The sequence below is a fragment of the Sinocyclocheilus anshuiensis genome, unplaced genomic scaffold (genome assembly GCF_001515605.1).
Source record: "Sinocyclocheilus anshuiensis isolate Anshui unplaced genomic scaffold, SAMN03320099.WGS_v1.1 scaffold68, whole genome shotgun sequence".
NCBI classification, from domain to species: Eukaryota; Metazoa; Chordata; class Actinopteri; order Cypriniformes; family Cyprinidae; genus Sinocyclocheilus; species Sinocyclocheilus anshuiensis.
In genome coordinates, this window is record NW_015555741.1 from 960,667 (window position 1) to 985,742 (window position 25,076).

The 25,076-nt window shown below is 35.7% G+C and overlaps 1 protein-coding gene across 6 annotated transcripts in view; it reads left to right on the plus strand.

The window, feature by feature from the left end:
- The window catches only part of LOC107673268 (leucine-rich repeat and immunoglobulin-like domain-containing nogo receptor-interacting protein 1), a 93,053-nt gene that overhangs the window by 44,565 nt on the left and 23,412 nt on the right, over nucleotides 1–25,076 (plus strand). For 5 of the 6 annotated variants that reach the window (XM_016466785.1, XM_016466786.1, XM_016466787.1 and 2 more), the window contains one exon: nucleotides 5,637–5,779. The gene's annotated coding sequence lies outside the window, so the exon portion shown is untranslated. Of the gene's footprint in view, nucleotides 1–5,636; nucleotides 5,780–23,877; nucleotides 24,222–25,076 lie in introns of those variants that run through there. The other variant, XM_016466790.1, reaches the window with a different exon arrangement.

The following is a 25,076-nucleotide window of genomic DNA, read 5'->3' on the forward strand; positions in this document are numbered from 1 at the left end:
TTGTGTTTACATAATATATGTATGTGTACTGTGTATATTTATTATGTATATATAAATGCACACACATACAGTAAATATTTTGAAAATATTTACATGTATTTACATGCATATATTTATATTCTTTTATATTATATATAAATATATTTAACATATAAACATAATATATTTTTCATGAATATTTACATGCATTGTATTTATATATACATAATAAATATACACAGTATACACACATATATTATGTAAACAAAAACTTGTTTGGATGCAATTAATCACGATTAATCGTTTGACAGCACTAATATGTATATATTAATCAGTGTTATTTTAGTATTTTATATACTGTTATTTTAGAAATTTTGTGTGCTTTTGTCATTCTTTATTAGCTTTACATTAAATCTTTGTTTAGTTTTAATCTATTTTGTAGTTTTAGTACCTTTAGTACTTCAACAGTTAGAAGCCGATATTTTTTGATAGTCAGTTGCCAAGTTTAAGTTTTTCATCTACTATTTTTATTATTATTATTTCAATTAATGAACATTTTCTTGTAATAGTTTTAGTAAACAATAAAACAATAAAAACACGTGTTTGTAACATGTACATGTAACTATCTTTTTTGAGTATCCTTAAAAGCATTACATTTTTAAGAAAGTTTAAAGAAAGCTTGACTTTTATCCTTTGTTACATTAAAAGTTTTCCATTTAGCTTTAACTTATTTTTTGTTTTTTAGTACTTCAACAGTTAGAAGCCAAGACTTTTTAAAAAATCTTATTTTTTTATTTTTTATTTCAGCTTTATTTTGATTAATGAAAATTCTTTTGTTTAATAGTTTCGGTTTTAGTTTACAAAAACAACACTGATTTTCACATAAAAATCTTCTTAAAGGCATGAAATGTTTAATAAATAAATGAAAAAAAAATGTACTTTTACCCTTTCTGTTGCTTTGACGTCACAGTGCAGGATAGTCCCTACTGAGGGCTTGGGATTGTGCCATCCACCATGACATAATTTCCTGTGACTCCAGACTGGTTAGTCATATTTACAGCTCAGGTGATAGCCGAGCCATTGAGATGAATGAGAATCTAATAGTAAGCTTCCACCCACACAGCCTGACAGCCCAATCAACACTCCCCTGCTTGTCTGTAAGCTCCGCCCCATTCCATTCATGTGTGCCAGACTCTGAAGGCCGCCTCGCCACACAGCTCACTGGCAAGATTAGACCCTATTGTATGGAGAGTGAGCCGGCAATAGGCCTGTCAGCTTTCTGGCACCCAGGGAATAATTATGCTCGGACTGATAGATGGCCGTAACTGCGGAAGAAGAATGGAGTAATTCTCATATCTGCCCTACCGCAAAATGCCGGCGGCCATTAACTGGAATGATGGGGAATTAAATTCTCCTCAGTATTTTAACAGGATCTAATTTGTAGCAGAAAGCCGAAATATTGTGGCATACCTCTCAATTGTGTCATTTGATTTCAGCGGCCTTGCGAATGGCACTCGGTGTGTGGTAATCACTCTCCTGTGCGTGACACAGGGGACAGCTGGGAGATCAGAAATGCTCATAAGGCTGTTGAGTAATTAAAAGAGATCCAGTCAAATAGATCAATGAGGATGTCGTGTGTTTACACTGGGTGTGTGTCTGTTTAAAGGGACAGTTCACCATAAGAATGAATATTCTGTCATTTACTTACTCTTATGTTGTTTCATGTATGACCTTCTTTTTTCAGAAAACAAAAAGAGACTTTTAAACTTCAAAAATGATGCAGAAGCATCATAAAAGTAATCTAATATGTTTCATCCTTCATCTTGGACATTTGCTGAAAATCTACTCACCCTCAGGCCATCTACATCGGAACAGATTTGGAGAAGTGTAGCATTGTATCACTTGCTCACCAATGGATGCTCTGCAGTGAATGGGTGCCGTCAGAATGAAAGTCCAAACAGCTGATAAAAACATCACAAGAATCCACAAGTAATCCACATGACTTCAGTCCATCAATTAACATCTTGTGAAGCGAAAAAAGCTGCATGTTTGTAAGAAACAAATCCAGCGTTAAGGCGTTTATTTAAGGTGTTTTAACTTTAAACTTTCGCTTCTGGCCAAAATACCAGAACATAATCTATAATAACGCTTCCTCCAGTGGAAAAAGTCCATCCTCCGTTGTCCTCTCACATCAAAATCCACCCACATATTCATTGAGAATGGTTTTCGCTTGTAAACGGTGCTTGATCCATAAATATTTTTTCTCTTGATTCAGATGAGATGACTTTTTCACAAGAGAAAGCAATATTATGGACAAAGGACTCATATTTAGCTAAAAGCAATGGTTTAAAGTTGAAAACGTCTTGATGGATTTGTTTATTACATGCAGCTTTTTGCTTCACAAGATGTTAACTGATGGACTGGAGTGGTGTGGATTCTTGTGGTGTTTTTATCAGCTGTTTGGACTCTCATTCTGACGGCACCCATTCACTGCAGATGATCCATTGGTGAGTGATATAATGCCACACTTCTCCAAATTTGTAAACAATAAAGAAACAAACTCAGTCTACATCTTGGATGGCCTAATGGTAAGTAGATTTTCAGCAAATGTTTATTTTTGGGTGAAATATTCCTTCAAGTCTTTTGTGTGAGGAACAAACTATAATTTAGCTTGTTCACAGAAAATCTTGACATTTGCTCTATAGCATGACTTTTGGTCGTCATAACTCAAAGTTATTGGGCCACACATGCATTCTGACTAACAAGAACTCAAGAGCTTTAATTTCAAACTCCTAAAACATCTGATATCCTGATGCGTTTAATCGTCTCTGTGCCGACTGATCAGAGAGCATCTTCCGTCTGTAAGAATGTTTATGACTTATCTCAGCATTAGATTAAACTCCTTTCCCGTGAGGATTCGTGTCAAGTTGAGCAATAACTCAAAAGCTCATTAATTAGTCTTCCGTTTGATTGCTTTTCCAATATCCAGAGATCATGGTTTGGCTCTTAGCATGCCACTCGACTTTTCGACACAGCAAACAAGTAAATTTATGAGTCTGTAATTGCTTCTTTGATCTTATTGCGGGTCACAGGTTCATTTCCGCATCAGGATATGGAGAACAGGATATTTTCGGGCCGGAACATCTGTTGTAAGTGGCTTTGTGCACAATTGTTGCTTTAAAAATAAAGTATTGTGTCAGACTCCAAGGGTTGATGGCAAAGCAAAAGCTTTTGTTTTATTTGGACTCGAATCAGAGCTGTTTTTACAATAAAATCGATATTTAGCATGTATTTGAAATATATTTTGGCCGGAAAAAAAAATCTTTCTGAAGACCTTAATAATTTCACCTAATAATCTGGCTTTTGGAGTTTTAGAAGAGATCTCAAACTGTGCTCATATTAATTTTGTAGCTCAGCAAGTTAATAACTGAAAACTCATATTCTTAAAGAGCAAAATATGAGCCATAATGTTTCCTCCAAGCTGCGTTTATCCATCGTTTATCAATCTTTTTCATCTTTCTGGCCTCCCATGTTGCCCGCTTAAACATGGTGCCACTGGGTATGTGCCCAAATGCCCATATGGTCAATCCAGTCCTGCTTTTGTTCTCTCAAACCCATTCAGGCTATTTTCATAGATGATTTAGTTGTAGTCTCTGGCTTGCTACCACAGTCTTCTGTTTGAAAGCAGCATGCATTTTCATTAACTTTACTGTTATAGAGTGTTTTGTGCAACAGCTCTTTATTTACTAAGAAAAATGCTATACTTCTCAGCATTACAATGAGATTTTCTTTCATTCACATAGCTGAGAGTGCGTTACTGATAACCTGTTGAACTTAGTATGAATTTCCCAGCGCACATTAATGCCGGTTGACCTAGGAACTCTTGCTTGTGAAGCTAAATGGGTGTTTTAGTTTCACAAAAACCTCATTTAAACATTAAATTGTCATTTGGGAGAGCCGCAACCCTTGTGTAACTCTAGATAGATTGCTAATCCATTTTTGTCCTGTGAAGTTAGTGGAGAACATAATGATATCTCGACAATTTGTAATAAACAAGTCTTGGCATTATATAAATTCTGCACATTCAGGGCTATTAAAAATACCACCGTGCAGGGAGCTGCAATACAGGAAGTGGCTTTGACGATGTGTGCTGGTGGGATTCAGGTGGAGATGAAGCTGCAGCGGAAAATTCTCTCGGAAAATGAAGGGTGGCCGAGATGGTCTCGCAGCATGTGTGCGACTTCTGTATTACGCACCTTGTGACCAATCAGAGAGGGGCAAACTCTAATTGTGTGGCCGAGAGGAAACAAAGTGACCCTCCCAGCGGAGGCAATCAGTAGCAGTGGACGGTCACAGCAGAGCCAATCAAATGGAAGGGTTATGAGTTATAATATAATAATATAATATAAGGTCTCATTTAAAATAGACTGAGTGCTGTTAAACCTTGAGAAACGGTCACATCTGCTGCAGCCATGTGAGGATACATGTAATGGAGCTTACTGTAATTTAAAATATATGTAGCGGATGCGTTAATAAAGGCTTGATGCTGAAATATTTCTTGGGGGACTTTATTATGACTGCTTTCTCGACAGCAAAAAAGATTGTTTTGGGTCACCATGAGGTTGCTAAGTTGCTCTAAGGGGTTTTTAACACAGTTGCTAGGGTGGTCTGTGTGGTTCCTAAGGCATTAAAGTCTGTGACATTCTGCTCACTAGATACGGTTCGAGTATTTGCTTGTAAATCTATGGGATTGTCACGTTTTATCATCCATCAGGTGCAAGTCATTATGTGGGTGTTTCTTCAACTTGGGGCCTGATTTTTATTAAAAAGAAAAAAAAAAGAAAAAGATTTCGTTTTGTGTTGTTTTACTCTCAGATATTAGATCTTGAATGTAATCATTTATATTTTTACAATAAAACCAATTAAAATATGAACTTCAACGTTTAGAACTTTGATACATCCAAATAAAAAAATCCTCACGAATGTCCCTCATTTGTCATTTTCACAACAACCAACAAGTTTGCCCCGAATTAAGCTTGAGATGAAATTTGAGACGTGATGTGTGAAGAAAACAAAGTAAAATCGAGGTAAATATCACAAAACCAGGGTAAATATCACTTGTGAACAATGTTTATCGTGTTTCATTTCCAGTCAAGCTGTAATTTTGTCCAAAATATCATTTAATGCTGTGAAATAGGCAAAGACATCATCCGTTTTGTTCCAAAAATGTTTAAAATGCATTTACACCACAAAATGCTTTAAAAAATATGTAATTTGAGATTTGATGGAAATAACACTGAGGTGAGATTACATTTTTAAGACTTTGTCTTAAAAGTCCACCGGAACAAAAGTGTCCATAGTTGAAGAAAAACCCAAGTCCAATAACATAGGAAAGTAATAGCACATTTTTTATTTGAGATATCATTCATTTCTGTAGCATGCAGGGTGAGATATGTTTCAAATTTCAGTAGTTTGGCGTTTCTTCAAATCCTTAACCCTCAGTTTGAGTAATAGTACCAATAGTGATGTTTATTTGCAAACGTGGCTAATAAATATATATTCTAAGATAATTAAATCCAATGAAATGCACCCAAATGATGACATACTGTAGCATTAGTCCTAAAATATTATCTTCTGCTTTGTTTTTCTCATTGCAGTTTAATCTGTTCTGGGATTTTCCACTGAGGAGACATTAAGACAGGGGAATGTGGACGTGGGAGAGAACGTGTCTCCGTCTCCTGCACGATTCACTGTGAACCAGCAGCCTCCATCCTAAAGAGCCGAGAAGCATTTACTGCCCGTGAGTACAACTCAGCCTCTCCTACAGAGCGAGTGATTTGTGTTTCTGTGATGTTATGTAAGTGCTGGCACGGTATTTTTCCTCAGTATACTGCCGTCTCCTGCAGCTACACTTTAAATCACATTAAAGCCAATGTGCCAGAAAAGAAATAGAGTTGATTTCGAAATAAAAAAGGTGCCGCGTTGACAGTCTGTGAGAGAGGTGAGTGATATCAGCATATCTGACAGACAGCAGCTTCCGTATGAGTTTACAGGGGTTCGTCTGAACCGTTCAGGGCCACCAGGTGATGTCCAAATGTGTCCGCACCCACAAACCCAGCCGGAGCAGAACAAACACGCCCACTGACACGTATCAGCTTCAGATGACACGCCCACGGGTCGTTCGCGCACCGCCTGTCGAGCTGTAATCTGATTGGCTGGCTTTATGGAATTCATGGTTCACGGTTTTATTGGTTTGTCCTGTTTACAAATTACTGGGTGGCTAAAATGACCATTTCTGAGGAAAAGTTTGAGAAGATTGTGGGATTGTTTGCACTTTTTCAGTTTTGAATTCTACAGACAGTTTTGTTGATGGATAAGAAGTCCATTTTGTTGTGAATTTGTGTGCTCTGTTCAGTTAAAAGAGTCTATCATTAAATTGTGGTATACATGTATCGACATTATATCGGCCAACCTGATATTGTCAGCCATTGAAAAACCTATTTCGGTTAACTGCTAATCGCTTTACATGTTTCCTTTCTAGTCTAAAACTAAACATATGTTATACAATTAAAATTTCTCATCCATTAATGCTTTAAGTATGAAAGGAAACAACTCAAAATGTAGCATAGATTCCAAAGCACATTTTAAACTGGATTTAACTACATTTAATGTGTGTACTATCCTACTCGCCAATTGCGATAAACAAAAATTAATGCAAACTCAGTCTCCATGTAGTTTGGTAGATTGTCAAGAATTAACTTGTATTGTGAGTTTGTGAGAGAATGCATTTCGCTTTACATGTTGATCTTGCTGTCTAAACCAACACATGCATTATCCTACATTTATCCGTACGTTAGGGGTTGCACCGACTAATCGACTAGTCGACTTCAGTGCTCTGCCATGAAGCTTTAAGCTTGACGTCGACTAGTCGCTGGTCCTATAAAGGGTGCAACAGGATTAGAAATCTTTGAAGGACTTCCACATTTACGCTCCGTTTCCAAACAGTTAAAATGACAAATAAATGCATACTCTGAAAGCGCTCTACAAGACATGTGTGATTATATTACTGGATGCTCGAAATTGAACGGGAGAATGCACGTTTTAAACAGCTTATTGTACAGGTAAGTTAATCGCCGTTCTAATCTAATGTGCTGCTGCACTGTAACGCACACACATAGGACAGTAGCGCGTATATCTCGCACGGAAATGTATTGTCAACACTGTTCTGTGATTTCGCAATAAAATAGCTTAGAAACTGAAAAGTTCAAGAATATATTTCTTAATAAATAAATCCCACAGCTTCAGTACTAGTAGAGAGACACTGCCAGGTAGAGTTCATTCACTCATGCAATCGCTCTCACTAATGCATTCATATGAATGTAATCTTTACTGTGCTGCTTTATCTGTATCTGATTTAGAACGAGCAGAAATCTGTGAGAAATATAATGACCCAAAGACAAAAGAACTGATAACAAAGAGCTGTTATAGGAGCAATAGCCATGTGGGCAGTGCTGTCATATGCCATAGCTGTGCACAAGCTGTTTATCACAGCTCCAGACTTATTTGTTCATTAATGACGTCATCAGGGACTAGTCGACTTCGACTCGACTTTCATCACATAAAAGTCGACTTTAAACAAATCAGAAGTCGTTCAAACCCTACCGTACGTTAATGTTTTAAGTATGCAAAAAATGCTCCAAATTGTAGCGTAGATGCTACGACATATTTTCAATTTCTCCATTGTGCCTGCAGTCAAGGAGGAGAATGACCTTGCAATCACATTCATATTTTGTGATTAATTGTGGAATGTTTATATTTTGTAGTAAATTTGCGTACCTTCCAGTTCAGAAAGTGTACATCTCGTTTTAAGATTGTGACAAAACCCAAATTATATTGTAGATGCTATGACGCATTTCAAACTGGATGTAATTACTAATCGGATGTAATGCTAATCGCTTCATATGTTGATTCTCTTTTTGAGAAAACAAAGTTTATTATAAGACAACATTTTTTTGTACATTAATGTTTTAAGACAAAACACCCTAAATTGTAGCATAGATAACTAGACTAGACAACTGTGTGTACTATCCTGATTAGCGATTAGTGAGCAGCAATGAGCAACAGCCAACAAAAATTGTGAGAAACATAAAATTAGACACACCTTGTAGTTTGTTGGTAGATTGTGAAAAGTTTTAGTGTAATTGAGTTTGTGTGAGAATGAATTTTGGCATTGTACCTGTAGACACGGAGGAGATTAGCCTTGTAATTGCAGTTCATATTTTGCGATTACTTATGGAAAGTGTGTGCTCATGACAGAAAACAACACAAGTGACTTTGGAGCTTGAATGAGCTGCTTTGTGGACTAGTATTTATACTGATAGTCAAAAGTCTGGCTATGCAAGGCTATTTGAGTTTTATTTGATGGACTCTGAGTCTTTTAGGTCCAACATGCTGTAATGGCTATTTCCATGTAATTGGTTGTAAAATAGTTTGCTTTACGCTGGGCTGTTTTTGCACCTCCGTAGCTAGTAGAAACCATGAGGTAAAAAGGATCCGTCCAAAACAGCAGGATAAATGAACCTTGTATTATTTTGGTTTGTCATTTTTGAATGATAGCGTATGAATTCCAACACATAAGCCAGTATTTGAAAGCCATATCTGTGCAGAAACATTACAGCCCTGCCTCTCTCTCTCTCTTTTCCTCATCTTGCTTCTGTTCTCCATCATTTATCGTGACTGTGCGGAGAGGAAACCAGGCTGCAGTAAAGCTGACGGACGGCACTTCGCATGACTGAAGACAAACGACACGCTAGATTCTGCATGTATGAATCTCTTCCTCAAAAAAACAGGGAAAAAGATAGGAGCTCAATTTCTGCCTGAGAGTGAGATGAGATGGCTGGGCCGTTATGTTTTTTGTTGCTCAGAGTCTTGTGGATGTTCTAAGGAGCTCCATTTTCTCTTGACTCTTTCTGTCAGATCACACACCATAAAAACATCCAGTTAAATTTACGCTAAACACTGCCAGCTGAGTTCAGATTAAAGAAATACGACAAAAATAATATAAAGCATCTTGAAGTAAAATAAAATCATATATGTGACTGCTACTTTGCCATAAGAACTAAACAGGAAAATAAATGTTTTCTCTTGAAAAAATAATTTGAATAATTTATATGTTTTAGTAATACTGTAAAAAAAACAAAAAAAAAAAGTGTGGATTGGGGTGTAAAAAATATTAACTATTGATTTATATTTGAATATTGACTGATTTATGGAAGAAATTATACTGAGCAAAACATATGTGCGCTTCATAGTAAAATATTGGAAAAAATAAAACACTACATATTTTTACAGCATGAATACAGTGACATAATTGGTTTCACTTTATTTTGATGGTCCCTTTAACACATTCTGTTGTCTGTAAGTAATGTTGCACCTACATATATATTAACTCTTACTAGAGAATTAGTAGAGTATTAGTAGACTGGTAGGGTTAGGGTTAGAATAAGTTGACATGTACTTGCAAAGTTACTTATAGTCAGTAGAATGTCTGTTGGGAGACCATCACAATAAAGAGTTAGCAGAAAATAAGCGGACAGTCTACTAATAATCTAATGAGAGTTAGTTGACATGTAGGTGCAACGGTACTTATTATCAACAGAATGTTCAAAAGGAACCATCAAAATAAAGTGTTACCAAATTATTAAAATTGTTGATGCAAAAAACTGTCCTTTTTAACCATCCATCCAACCAACCAAACATCCAACCTTCCATCCATTCAATCAACCAACCATCCATCCATCCAAACAACCAATCAACCATCCATCCCTCCATCATCCCTCCATCCATCCACTCATCCAACCAAACAAACATCCAACCATCCATCCAACCAACCAACCAAACATACAAACATCCAACAATCCAACCAACCAACCATTCAATCATCCATCCATCCAACCAACCATGAAATCATCCATCCATCTAACCAACCATCCAAACAACCACCCATCCATCCAACCAACCAAACGACCATGTTTGAGGTTTATGGAATTGACTTGATATCTCATTTTCTCAGAGTTATGTCCAGATTCAGATTTACCAATCTATAGACATTGTATATACTGTAAAAACATTCTGTGATTGGTCGTATTACGTGTCAGTCAAGTGGGTAGTTCTTGGGGCAAATAAGCGGACCAGATTTCATGTGAGACTAGGGCTAATGTAATGTGTGTGTATAGCCTTGTCAGGATCGACTTGTAATATTAATACACAGGCAGATGGTTTCTGTGCAGTGGCTCTTCAGTGATTTATTAAAATATCTGCTTTTTCTGACAGCTGAACTTCGGTGCTCGCCTACAATCAGAGCAAAATGAGATCAGAACAGCACTGATGAACAGCGTCATTTCAACACCTAACACATGCAGAGTTGCAAACACAAGGTGCTGATGCATGCTGGGAACCGCTGCAGATCTCTGCTGAAAGAGCTGATTGTAATTGTTAAGAAACTCAAGAAAGGGACACCCCGCTCGCCTGTGTTTATGCATGTGATTAGTGTGTGTGCGACTGAAGAAAGAAGAAAAGAGTAAAGGTTGAGAAACTGAGCGGTACTTTGTGAATATTCATATGAATGTTTGAATATTCATGTTCATGAATCCATTCATGCTTAATGAGATAAAGAAGTGTTTATGCTGCCTCACAGTAAATTTGACTGTAATCTGAGTGTCCTGTGTTGTTGAATAGCTGCCGCTGAGATATAAAACCATCAGAGGTGGAAAAATTGATTTCTGGAAGCATGTGTGCTGGAGAAAGATTTGGTGTAATCTGCGTTTAAGAGAGGGAATTGTCGTCAAGGTCAGTCTTTCCCCTCTGAGAGGCAGCAGTGTGAAGACATTTCTCGGGTGGTGAGGGGGCTGCTGGGAAGGAGATTTGTAGCCGGTGGTGAGGGGAACGGAAAGAGCTTGGAGATTATGCCACACATGCATGAATCTGGAGGGCGGTAATGTGAGCTGAAATGGGAAACTGGTGACCAGACCTCTCAGAGAATGCACCCCACGACCATGTTTGCTGAAGTAATGCGCAAAAACAAAATGAAAATGCTCTTTTGGAGCTTGGGAAACTTGGAGTTATCATTTATGTTTCATTGAAGTGTCAACTGTTTCTCATTCCTTAGAAATATGCATAACCTCGATAGCCACAAATTAAGAATTTGCCAGTAAACTGTGGCCACAAATTCAAAATGTGTTCCCTCATATTAGTTAAATAGTGGCCATGAATTTAGAGTTTGTTCCATCGTTGAAGTAAATTGTGGTCACTAATTTAGATTTGTTCCCTTGTTTTAGTAAATTGAGGTCACAAATTAAGAATTCATATCTTCGATTTAGTAAATCGTGGCCACAAGTTAAGAATTTGTTCTCTCGTTTTAATAAATCGTTGGTCACAAATAAGGAATTAATTTCCTTTGATTTAGTAAATCGTGGCCACAAATTAAGAATTTGTTCTCTCATTTTAATAAATCGTTGGTCACAAATAAGGAATTAATTTCCTTTGATTTAGTAAATCGTGGCCACAAATTAAGAATTTGTTCTCTCATTTTAATAAATCGTTGGTCACAAATAAGGAATTAATTTCCTTTGATTTAGTAAATCGTGGCCACAAATTAAGAATTAATTTTCTCGATTTAGTAAATCGTGGCCACAAATTAAGAATTTGTTCTCTCATTTTAATAAATCGTTGGTCACAAATAAGGAATTAATTTCCTTTGATTTAGTAAATCGTGGCCACAAATTAAGAATTTGTTCCCTCGTTTTAGTAAATCGTGGCCATGAATTTAGATTTAGTTCCCCCATTTTAGTAAATCATGGCTTCGAATTAAGAATTTGTTCGCTCTTTTTAGTAAAACGTGGCTACGAATTAAGAATTTGTTCCCTTGTTTTAGTTAAATCCACAAATTAAGAATTCAGTTATTTGTTTAAGTCAATTATGGCCACATTGTACTAATTTGTTCCCTTGTTTTAGTAACGTTTCAGTAACTAAAACAAGAGAATAAATAATAAATTGTGGCCACAATTTAACTAAAACGAGGAAACAAATTAATATAATGAAAAAATTCCTAATTCATTGGAACGAATTCTTAATTTGTGTCATGATAAATATATTTTTGCCAGCATTTCATGTGTAGGCATCCATAGAAATGAATGTGGATAGCACATAATTTGGTCTTGAAGGTAATTGAATAGAGATCTCTGAGTTTTGGCAAATCTGAGCTGCCTGAGACATTGTTTAGATCTCTTCTCAAACATAATAGGGCATTTTTCTGAGGAAAAAAAAAATCTTAGGTGTAGCTTTGTTTGCTCTCCATTTAAACTCACTAATTTATAGGTGAAACAATTGAGATATTAATTAATAATGTGATTCTTCTACCCTGATGTGTCACATTCCAACTCACTTGCTGATTTAATGTGCCAAAATATGCATAATTTTTGTTGATGTAAAATGCAAAACACTCTTGTTGGTTTTCATCATGAAGCACTTAAATGCTAAAATTCGTTCTGAATTGAATTAGGTTACAAATCACCGCTGTCAGTAATTCAACAATAATATGCTGACAAACAGTTTGTAATTTGTAGGTTCTAGACTTCCAGAAATTCTAATTACAAATCTGGAATGGATCCAAACCATCCTGTGACGGCTTTAAATATCCAGGCTTTATAAATATACTGCCTGAAAATAGACCCTACGTGAGATGTTGCTAATCATACGGACATTATATGGATGAGTGTAAATGAAGCCAAAGCCAAGACACACCATTATTCAAGCAGATATGTGATTACAAGTGCCTAAAATGGCTCTATCATGTAGGACCAGAATTCCCAGTTACCTCCTCGGGTCACAAGGGAACACTGACTCCATCTTTCTTATGGAAAATTCAAGTGGTAATTCCAGATGAGTCCAGCTGATTAGTGCAGCCACAGGAGGGACCTGTGGGTATATCTGTGATTCGCACCCTCGGTGTGGTCAAAGTGAGGCCGTCGCTCCATTTGGGGAGTGCAGCGATGGGTTTTTAATCATCTCTGAATTACATCAAACTCTGCAGGATTATCTCCCCTGCTGCCATCTGCCTCTTAATTAGATTGTCTTTAGACTGAGTTTGTCTATTGGGATGATACGTGAGGATCTACCTAAAGGAAATCAATCGAATAACCCCATGATCCCTTCGAAACACTTTTTTGAGAGCTTTGTTTTTTTTTCCTCCTGGCCTGCAGCTGGTTCCCTGTCCCTGTGTAACACACCCTGTTGGTAAAGATTTTCTGGTTATTTTCACACCAGTGTAGTTTTCCCAATGGCAAGGGTCTCAAACTATGAGATAATCTCATACAGCCCTTCAAGTGTTAGTAATGTATCCTTAAATCCAGCCCACAAATCAATTATCATTTTTTAAGATTTGCTTTGGACTTTAATGTGATCCCTGTCTTAAGGACTAATATGAAGTAGCCTAATATGTGTTTTAAAGGCCTAAAATATAAATATAAAAAGCAGTGGGCAGTGATTTGTTTTTTACTTTTTGATGACAAGGACCCGAAAATAAGATTCTCTTATCTCTTGGAAGGGACCTTCTTCATCTATATACTTAATGTTTGTTTGTTTGTTTGTTTATAAATACTTAGTGTGATTTATTATACAGAAAAACTAAATTCTAAAATATTTTTGGCTTTTACATTGCCTTTAGACTAAAGCAAATTATTGAAATATTATTTTATTATAATATTTAAACAAAATATTTTTTTCAATATTTTTTCCACATGGTAAAAAACGGTTTTCAGTTGTATAAAATAGTCACTGATTTCTAATCTTTAAAATATTACAGTATTATGTTTTATCAAGTGGTAAATTTTAAGTACTGAATGTAAAAAAAAAAAAAATTATCATTACTTCATTATTATTTGCAAATTCCCCCTGATCTAAGAGACAACAACAAACAAGCACTCATTTACTATTCCCTATATAGCGAATATCAAGTAGTGCATGTAGAGAAGCAATTTTGGATACATTGCATATGCATTACATTGTATGTGGTGCAACAATACTAGATGGCTACCATTAATAATCAGTAGAGCCGTCGACACTGGCTGCGCAAGTTTAGGCGCGCTTCTTCAGATGATGAATGCCCATCCTTATAAATTTAAATACCTGACCATTACATCAAAGCCGGCTTGTGATGTTTCTGGTCTCTTAATAGGACTGCTACCTGCCTGATCTTCAAGGAGCAAATTACAGTTCATTGCAGGCATCATTAGTCCACTAAACATGCAGAGCAGTGTGTGTATGAGGGTGAGATGAGGCCGCTCAACTCTGAAAAGGTCTGTCCATGCATCAATAACTATGCCAATAAATGTATACAGTTAAAATTCCAGGTGCTAAAACAGATCTGTTTGGTAATTTGAGAGCTCTGCTCGATGGTGCTGATCCGTTCCTGAGAAACAGCTGATGTTTTCAGCTACATTCTGCATCTGATTTGTGTACACGGCATTATGTATCTGTCTGAGAGATATGAGGAGAGATTTTGAGGGGAAAAAAATCCATCTATCCTCACATTTACAGCAGGATCATTGTACCAACGTAAGATATTTATGAACCCACTTAGGAGGTTCAGGAGGATGCACACACGCACGCATGCATACTTACACTTTTCAATAATGTAACATCATTGATCTGTAAAATAGCCTGTGCTGGTTTATTCTCTTAGAGTGGTTTGATGGTGGCGAGCCATACTGGAACAAACAGATGCCAAACGTTCAGCCAAGCTGCAAGCTGATCTGCATCCAAATTCTGCTGTCCATACATATTCTGCTGCCATAAATTTCCTTAATTTGCCTTGTTCATAAGCAGAGGCGATTCTAGGATTTTCATTTTAGGGGGGCTCAGCCCCCAATGAGAGTATATATATACAGTGGTGTGAAAAAGTGTTGGCCCCTTCCTGATTTCTTCTTTTTTTGCATGTTTGTCACACATTAATGTTTCAGATCATCAAACAAATTTAAATATTAGTCAAAGATAACACAAGTAAACACAAGCTGATCTGCATCCAAATTCTGCTGTCCATACATATTCTGCTGCCATAAATTTCCTTAATTTGCCTTGTTCATAAGCAGAGGCGATTCTAGGATTTTCATTTTAGGGGGGCTCAGCCCCCAATGAGGTTATAATATACATATACTATATATATATATATATATATATAAAATGTTTGACTAGTAGGGGTGGTATGCTAAATTTATATAATTTTTAAATGTATATATCAAAAAGTGCAGTATTCCACTGTATTGCATAGGTAAGTATAACATATAACTGAATAAGCCAAATGCAAGTCTTCATGATCTCTCTCTCTGAGACACACACACACACACACACACACACCTGTTTACTGTACACACACAAAATGTTACAGTTTACATTTCTAGTACAACCCTCTTTCCTTAGCTCAAGTATGCAAACCTCTTTGCCACATGTACTGGAAAATGTATTACATTTAAAGTTACATTTTCAAATGAAAATGGCAACATGATCATTTTATAAAGTATGCCTTCATATGCTGATCTGCATCCAAATTCTGCTGTCCATACATATTCTGCTGCCATAAATTTCCTTAATTTGCCTTGTTCATAAGCAGAGGCGATTCTAGGATTTTCATTTTAGGGGGGCTCAGCCCCCAATGAGGTTATAATATACATATACTATATATATATATATATATATATAAAATGTTTGACTAGTAGGGGTGGTATGCTAAATTTATATAATTTTTAAATGTATATATCAAAAAGTGCAGTATTCCACTGTATTGCATAGGTAAGTATAACATATAACTGAATAAGCCAAATGCAAGTCTTCATGATCTCTCTCTCTGAGACACACACACACACACACACACACACCTGTTTACTGTACACACACAAAATGTTACAGTTTACATTTCTAGTACAACCCTCTTTCCTTAGCTCAAGTATGCAAACCTCTTTGCCACATGTACTGGAAAATGTATTACATTTAAAGTTACATTTTCAAATGAAAATGGCAACATGATCATTTTATAAAGTATGCCTTCATATATGCTTCATTTTCACTGGAGGAAACTGCTGTGGTGTGATGAGGGGTGAATGCAGCGAAAACGTAGGCTACAGTAGATGGGGAACCGATTAATAATTTGTAAACTGTATTTATGACAAAGAACAGAACTGCACAGATGCAGATATTATAACAATCTATCGTTAAACACACACCTTGTTCTCTGTTTCTCGCTCTGCGCCGCCATGGTCTGCGGATTAAAGAACGTGCTGAAAGATGGGGAGGAGCCGATCGAAGTATGCCGCAGTTTTCATATGAAATGTAAAGAAGACTGGGGCGATAACGAATTTGTGTACAGTTTATGGAGCTAATCGTAAAATTTTAGGGGGGGCTGAGTAGTCGTTTTATGCAGCTAGCTATAGCACCCCGAAAAATGGCCTAGCGACACCCATGTTCATAAGCTAAGTGTTTTTAATTGATCTCACTTTGAGCATTCATCTGGGAAATTCTGTTTACTGAAGCCGTTATTGAGATGCAGCATAAAAATAGACTATTGGTTTTCCACACAGATGCTGCATGATCAATTCTCATCCCAACACTGAAACTGAAGAGGATTTCATATTAGTGATGCAGTGCTGTAAGATTTCAGTACTGTAGGATTTACTGTAACGTTTCAGTACCCTAAGGTTTCAGTTTTGTAAGGTTTTATTGCTTTAGATTTCAGTATTGCAGGGATGCATTTCTGTTGTTTATGCAGTTTTGTAAAAGTTTAGTACAGTAGTGTTTCATTACTTTAAAATTACAATCTCAATACTGTAAAATGTCAGTAGTGTAGATTTTTAGCAGTGTAAAATTTCAGTACCTTAAAGTTTAGGTCTGTAAAATTTCAGTATTATAGAGTTTTGATGTTGTATGATTTCAGTACTGTAGTGTTTTAATAGTGTGATATTTCAGTACTTTACTGTCTTAATACTGTAAAATGTCAGTAGTACAGATTTTTAGCACTGTAAAATTTCAGTATCTTAAAGTTTAGGTCTGTACAATTTCAGTATTATAGCGTTTTGGTGTTGTATGATTTCAGTACTGTAGTGTTTTAATGCTGTGATATTTCAGTACTTTACAGTCTCAGAACTGTAAGATATCAATAGTGCAGAGTTTTAACACTGTAAAATATCAGTATTGTACAGTTTAATTCTGTAAAAATCTGTCAGAGTTTTGGTGCTGTATGATTTTAGTACTATAGTTTTTAATATTGTAATATTTCAATTCTTAATGCTGAAAAATGTCAGTACTATGCTGTTTTAGTATTGTATGATTTCAGTACTGTGGCTTTTTATTACTATAATATTTCTTATGTACTGTAAGATTTCTGTACTGTTGGGTATCTATGAAGTAAGATTTCAGTACTTTACACTCTTAATACTGTCAAATATCAGTGCAGCAGATTTAAATATTAAATTACTTAAGTACTGTCGTGTTTTAATAACTGTAATATTTCAGTACAGTCAAACTATAAAATGTCACAGTTTAATTCAGTTTTAGTTTTGTATAATTTCAGCACTGTGATTATTACTGTAATATTTCAGTATTTTACATTCTTAATGCTGGAAAATGGCAGTACTATACTGTTTTAGTATTGTATGATTTCAGTACTGTGGCTTTTTATTTCTGTAATATTTCAGTATTTCACAGTCCCAATACAGTGAAATTATGTACTGTAAAATTTCAATACTTTAGTGTTTTGATGAAGGAAGATTTCAGTACTTTACACTTAATACTGTAAAAAAAAGTGCAGCAGAGTTAAATATTAAACGACTTAAGTACTGTTGTGTTTTAATAACTATAATATTTCAGTACATTACAATCAAAAGATAAAATGTCAGTTCTGTACAGTTTTAGTTTTGTATGATTTCAGTACTGTGATTTTTTTTATTACTGTAATATTTCAGTACTTTACAGCCCAAATGTAAGACATCAGCACTGTAGGGGTTCAATGATGTAAGATTTCAATGCTTTATGCTTTTAATACTGTAAAATATCAGTGCAGCAGGGTTTAATAATGTATGACTTTAGTCTTTTTTGCTGTAGGGATTCATTATTGTAAGGTCTGAATGCAGGGCTTATTCCTCAAAGAATTGCTGGCTTTGATGTTTGGGTGAAAATGTGTTTCATGAAGTGTAAAATCTCTTCTGAGAGAGAATCTGAATATTATGCATGTACGTGGGCAGGCAGTGAGTACTGATTATGTAAACCCTAACAATGACCTCATGACCCTCAGTCAAAGGTTACAAGGCTTGTGTTCTTCTGTCAGATTTACCGAAAGAATTCACTGTACTGTTGAGGCTTAGAGTTTGACAGCATGTGTTGTAAGACTGAGAAATCTCTGGTTTTGAGACCTAATGTAGAGTGTGTAATTTCTTTTATGTGGATCGTTTTAATCATTGAAAGGTCTGGAGGCAGGATTTGAACTGGATTCTCTGGACACAAAACTCTATATATTATGTTCTACAGCCTGGCCGGTGCCCATAGAGACAGAGGAAAAACAGGTCACTCGAAAACTGGTTCAGGGGTTTTTCCATTCAGTGACTACATTTATAAAACATTTTTAACATTTGCCCGCTTTCCTATTCATTTTTACAAAATATTATGTTATCTGTGTTTTTAATTATAGCTAAAATAAATGAATTGAAGTTAATATGTCAGCTAATCTGGTCATGTCTGTGCATTATGTTTTGGAGGAGTGACCACTGTGTTTGGGGTGTGGCTATTGGATCTTTCAACTGCATACATAATTAAGTAGGATCTGAGGAGGAATGGGAACTTGTAAGGTTATAAATAGTTGGCCGTTTTCAAGGGTTATATTTGGGTTTACAGTTCTGTTTAGTGTTATCAGTGCTATTTTGTATTAATTTATGGTGTTTACTTTACACTAAAACACATTCTTGCTTAATGTGAACATGTAAAATGAACATTTTTAGATGTGGTTGGATTTACTTGTATCACTCCCTATGAATGAAAAATATATATTATTTATTATATATTAAATATATTATTTATATATTAAAATAAAAAAAAAATTGTATTTTTTACGGTTCTGAAATGTGTATTCACCTTAAAAGAACGTTTTCTCCAACTATGAACCTGACAGCCCTTGACTCGCTGTGTGTGCGTATGATCTGAGTCACTGTGGGTAGATATGATTGTTACCAGCATAGCAAGAGAATACAGAACAAGAGAATGAGATTTTATATATTAAATATATTATTTATATATTAAAATTAAAAAAAAATTGTATTTTTTACGGTTCTGAAATGTGTATTCACCTTAAAAGAACGTTTTCTCCAACTATGAACCTGACAGCCCTTGACTCGCTGTGTGTGCGTATGATCTGAGTCACTGTGGGTAGATATGATTGTTACCAGCATAGCAAGAGAATACAGAACAAGAGAATGAGATTTTGTTGGTTCCAGATGAGATGAGTGCTGTGCTGGAAACATCTTTTAAAGTAGCTATTGCTGTCTCTGCACTGCAGCCTGCGGCTGGGAAATGCCATCAGTAATACAAAGAGAAATATCTCAACATAGTGTATTGTGTGTGAGCCCAGCTAAAGTGAGCCAAGCCATTTCTCTCCACACCCTTCCTTCGCTGCTTTGATCTGACAAGCTCAAATCTGATTGGCAGCTTCACAAAACCTCTCAGTCTCAGTGTGTGCAGGTTTTTGTACTAGTCCATCTGGAAACAAAGTCATGTCATTTTGGCAGTGCAAGGTTGATAAAATGAGAACTATTGAAAACGTCCCATTTGTTTTTTTTTTTGTTTGTTTGTTTTTTTTGTTAGGCTAGCTGCATTAAATCTTTAAAAGATAACCAGAATTTAATTGGAGATGCTTAGTAGCTAGTAGCCAAAATTATTCACAAGAATAACTGTACATTGTACTTTGTTTTCTAAATGTCTACAGTGTAGGAATCAATAAATAAATAAATAAAGATTTTCGAAGTTGTACATAAAATAACAGTTTAAGTATGTTTTACAATAAAAAAACTAGTTGTTCTACTTAGAAATTTCATGTTTAAAAAGTGTTACTTAACATTTCTTTGTAATTATTTGTGAAATTTACTATAGCATGTAACATTTATTAGTAAGTGAAAATAGTTTCAAAGCCTTTTTTTTTTTTACTTTTGTACTTATTAATTGTCAATGGAATGAAGTTCTACAGTCTACACATTATTTTTTGTGTGCATGTTTTTATAAACCAAAACTGCTGAATTTTTATATAAATATTATTATATTAATTATTTGTATACTTTATCTATACTGACACTGCTGTATGTGAATTAATTTTTATTATTTGTTTTAAATATTTTTCATTTTATACTGACACTGCTGTCATTATATATATTTTATTTTATTTTATTATTTCAACATTACTATAGCATACGGACACTGTTGTGCCATTTGCCATTAGTTTTAGTATTTTTTAAATTATCATTTTATTATTTAAACATATTTTATTTCCTCGACTGCCTATTAATCAACTATTTAGAATAGCTGCATGTACAACAAACTGTGGTTGATTTCTTGACATGTTGGTCGGTCAGATGGGCGACTCTTGGCCAAAATAGTTTATGCTGCTAGTCAAAGTCTGGCTATACGAGACCAGGCCAGAATAAGACACAATATGGGCAATAATCAAACATCTGTCTTTTTTGTCAGTAGAAGCCATTAGCTTCTCCACTAGAGAGTATTTTGTTGGATTGTGCGCGTCACTTTGACCTTTCTAGCCCTGGAAAGAGGCGAGACGGAGATGGAGAGAGAGCAAAAGAGTAGGATTATTCTGAACTGAAAGCCGTTGTGTGTGCAGATGGAGTTTATGTCACACTGGACTTGTAGATCATATCAAGTGTTGCTCAGACGTCAGATTAGGCCTAATATGCGTCTGCCCTCATCACGACGTCCTGTGCCTTACAAACTACTCAGATTTGTCATGCTGTTCCAACATTAACTGTGAAATAAATCATGTGGTTTGGAAGATGCCATTCTGATGTTTGTTTTCTCCTCGCTGACGGCTCTATTCCTGTCGGTCTCATTTTCCCCAGTCACAAAGAATCAGCCAGAGAGACCAATGCAGACATCCAGCACCAAATGAGAGTAGAAATTGGCTTTGGCGAGTAGATAAAACAGTTTTACATGGTTTGAGTTGAATTTTTAAGAATGATAGTTTAACCCTCTCTGAGTGATGTGAGGCTTTTCGAAGACAGAAACCGTGTACTAGAGAAAGCATCTGTCGCATCTACTTTACATCCGTGTAAATTTGCCATCAGAAGTTTATCTAGGATTTTTGTTTTAAATATTTAAGCCACTAAAATGAATATATTATGAACAAACATCATGATTGGCTTCCTTCAAGTGACATCACAAATTTTTAATGACATTTTGCTGATTTATGAATGATGTGGAAAAGGCTATTTTAATGCAGTTTAACAGGTAGTGTATGACATTTGTCACTAATAAACAGAAAAATAATGTAATAATGTGTTTATTCATATATATGTATATATTCAGCAGTGTTATTTTAGTACCATTGAATATACTATTACAGTATTTAGTAATATTTTAAATTAGCTTTTATATTTTAGGCTTTCATTTTAATTTCATTTTAAAGTTTGCCTTTGAAATTTTGTGATGTGATATTGTCATTTTTATTATCTTTTCTTTAAATCTTTCTATTTAGCTTTAATTTGTTTGTATTTCAGTTTTAATTTTAGACATTTTAGTACTTCAACAGTTAGTAGCCACGTTTATGAAGTTTGTTTTTCATCTAATATATATTTTTTTATTTTATTTCAGCTTTATTTCAATTATTGAGCATGATTTTTATAGTTTAAACTGAAACTATTACAATCATATAATATATATATATATCAAATATATAAAATGTTACCTCAGACTTCTTATATATATATATATATATATATATATATATATACACACAAACACAGACACACACACAATTTTAAATTAAATTAAATGGCCGCTAAGAAATATTGCTGGTAAATTCACACAAGTCTATTTTGGATCCTACACACATCTCTCAACCTCTCAAATGATACAGATGTCACCATCTTGTGACAGGAAGTTCAGTTTGAGAACTTGAGGCTTGTTAGCTGTGACACACACTCAGGTGTTCAGGGGCGTGTCTACGTGGTGGCCAGGGGTGGCACCCATAGATATATAAATACCTAGACGCCTCATTGGCCACTTTGAGCCGTTGCTGCGATACGTCAACGCGTCCGCCATGTTTGTGAGGGCAAGACTGCCTTAAAAATAAACGGAGGTAAATGGAGGAGCTGCGTTTTTTTCTGGATAAAAACACGATAACCCCTGCAGGTGTTAAGTGACTCTGAAGGTTTAGTCTCTGCATAGCCGGGGCGTCTGCAGAAATCTCTCATACCTCATCTGTTAATGCAGCCCAGTCGGAATAAGACCATCGACTCAGGCGTACATCTGTCTGGAAAATCTCCTGAATGCAGCTTTAATCTGATTTATCACACGGAAAGGAGCTGAAAATCATGGGCCGCCCATTTACTGAATGCAGTTATGGGTGCGTGTGATGTGCACTGACCCCTATGAATTTAAACAGACAGCTGTTATGTCATGGGAGACTGTTTGTTTATGCTGCTCACAGCTATTGTGTTCAAACAGCTTCTTCAGGCAGATGCTTAAGGTGCCCGTAAAGTGATTTTTTTAGGCAACAGCAAACTGAGTGAGAGCAACAGCGCCCCCAGGACCTCATGTGCAGTACTGCAGCCAACAACAGCAAGAAAATAATTCCTTGGAAAAAAATGCTGTAGGTTGTACCATGAGAATGTTAGAAGGTAATACAGTAGTATTTTGATATTGATCATGTGGAAATATGAAGTCACTCATTTGTTTAGAAGATTTTATCTTGATGTCACTTGACGCTATCATTATTTTGATCATGTAGCCTTGAAATGATGACCAAATTTTCATTATTCAGTAAATTTTCCCTCACGCCGTGAAGAGATAAATTATGGATCAAGTATATGTAAACATTGGAATGTGTCAGATTTGGCAATGTCTGTGCTGACTAAATATCTGTAGGCCTATAAATTATTCCTGAATTTTGTGTGGATCAAAACCAGTGGTCAATATTTTTCTTGATATTGCTTCTCATGAGTTTTTCAATTCACCGCTATTGCTTTTTGGTCATAAATATGGCGGCTGTGAATATTGCATTGTTTAATGGTAGGCTAGCCCACTGTTCGATTACCACATTTATTCAATTGCTTATGCTTGTATTATTCTCGTGTTGCTTTGGATAAATGTATATTTACAGGTTTGGAGTATGATAGCCTATTTCAAAGTGTACTACACTATTATCACCATGGTGCTTTCTGTAAGAATAAACATTTAATGTAGCTATCTCAGTTTGATCACACATGTAGTTCCCTTGGGAACATGTAATACCCTGCACTAAAATTAAACTGAGGTAACTTGCTAGTCTTAAAAATAACCGTCAGAAAGGTTCCTAATACATTAAATATCGATTGATTCTAAAGCAGTACTTACTGATATTTTGGCGGGAAATATGGTTCTCGCGGTAAGCTGTCGTGAGGAAGAGACAAAGCCTGTTTCTCTCAGTATTTGCGTGAAAATCTCTCTTATACGCCCGTTTCGGCGCAGTTTATTTGTTCAGACATTTCTGAGACTGACTGAACCATAGACTGTATAAGGACTGAACGCGACTTGGAGACGCGCGCGCGTTTATGTGTGTGTGTGTGTGTGTGTGTGCGTGCGTGCGTGCGTGTGTGTGTGAGGTGCTCTCATTCGCGCTGGGTGAGTCCAGACTGCAGACGGGAGAAGAACCCAAGCACTGCTGTGATTTTAATAGGACAGACGGAGGATTGCAGAATATCTCTGCGACTCCTTGAGCTCGTTGTTCAGCCGAGAGATGATGTTGATGAAGATGATGATGGTGTCTGTGATCATATGAAGAGAGTTTATATGTAGCCTATGTTCCTATGAGTGATCGTCTGTGATCGTATGAAGGGTTTATCAGACACGGATATAAGCACTTTCAGCGGTGTTTGTGGACGGATCGTCGCGTTTTATAAGATGAACATTTGCGCCTATGTGTTATCGCAGCGATACAGAATGATGCTGTAAGTTCACAACGCTTCGGATTTTTAAGGCATGTGTGTGTGTGTGTGAGAGAGAGAGAGAGAGAGAGAGAGAAAGCATATATTGTAGGCTATTTAAGAGTAAATGCTGTGTGTGTGTGTGTGTGTGTGTGTGTGTGTGTGTGTGTGTTAAAATGTGTGTTTCAAAATGAAAGTAATCAATAAATATATAAAATATATGTGTTTCATCTATATCTATCTATCTATAACTTTGCATAATATATTGTCTTATTATCTCATTTTACTGTTAACCCTTTGGCAGACTTCTTACTGTCAAGATCCAAGACAATTCATAGGCATTTGGGTCAGTCGGTGTTGTCTATGAAGCTTTCTTCTGGTTTAATGATTTTGTCTTGTGGTTATTGAAGAAACGACAAATATTTCACCACATGGAGAAATCAAGACATGGTTAGAAATTGAGAGGTGCTCAGGGCAAAAAAAAAAGCCTTTGAACATGGAAAAAAATGCCCCTGTAATGATTTTTTTTTTCCTATAACCTGATTTGTGATATAGTTTGATATAAGTCATTTAGGACCATTAAGGCCTTCATAAACGGTTCTTTAGGTCATTAAAATGTTCTTGAGAGTAAGAAAGAAAATGGCTGTTTTAAGAACTGTTCACTGAAATGTTCTTTGGGGAACCAAAAAAATGATTCTTCACTACAGAAAACCTCCTTTTGGAACCCTTGTTTTTAAGAGTGCATGAATTGATCAAATGTAAGTACAATATTTGACACAGAAGGATGAAAAACATTTTTAGAAAGTTACTCATGAAATGATGTTTTATTAAAGGGGTCATATTATGCTTTTTTAAAGATCATTATTTTGTGTATTTGGT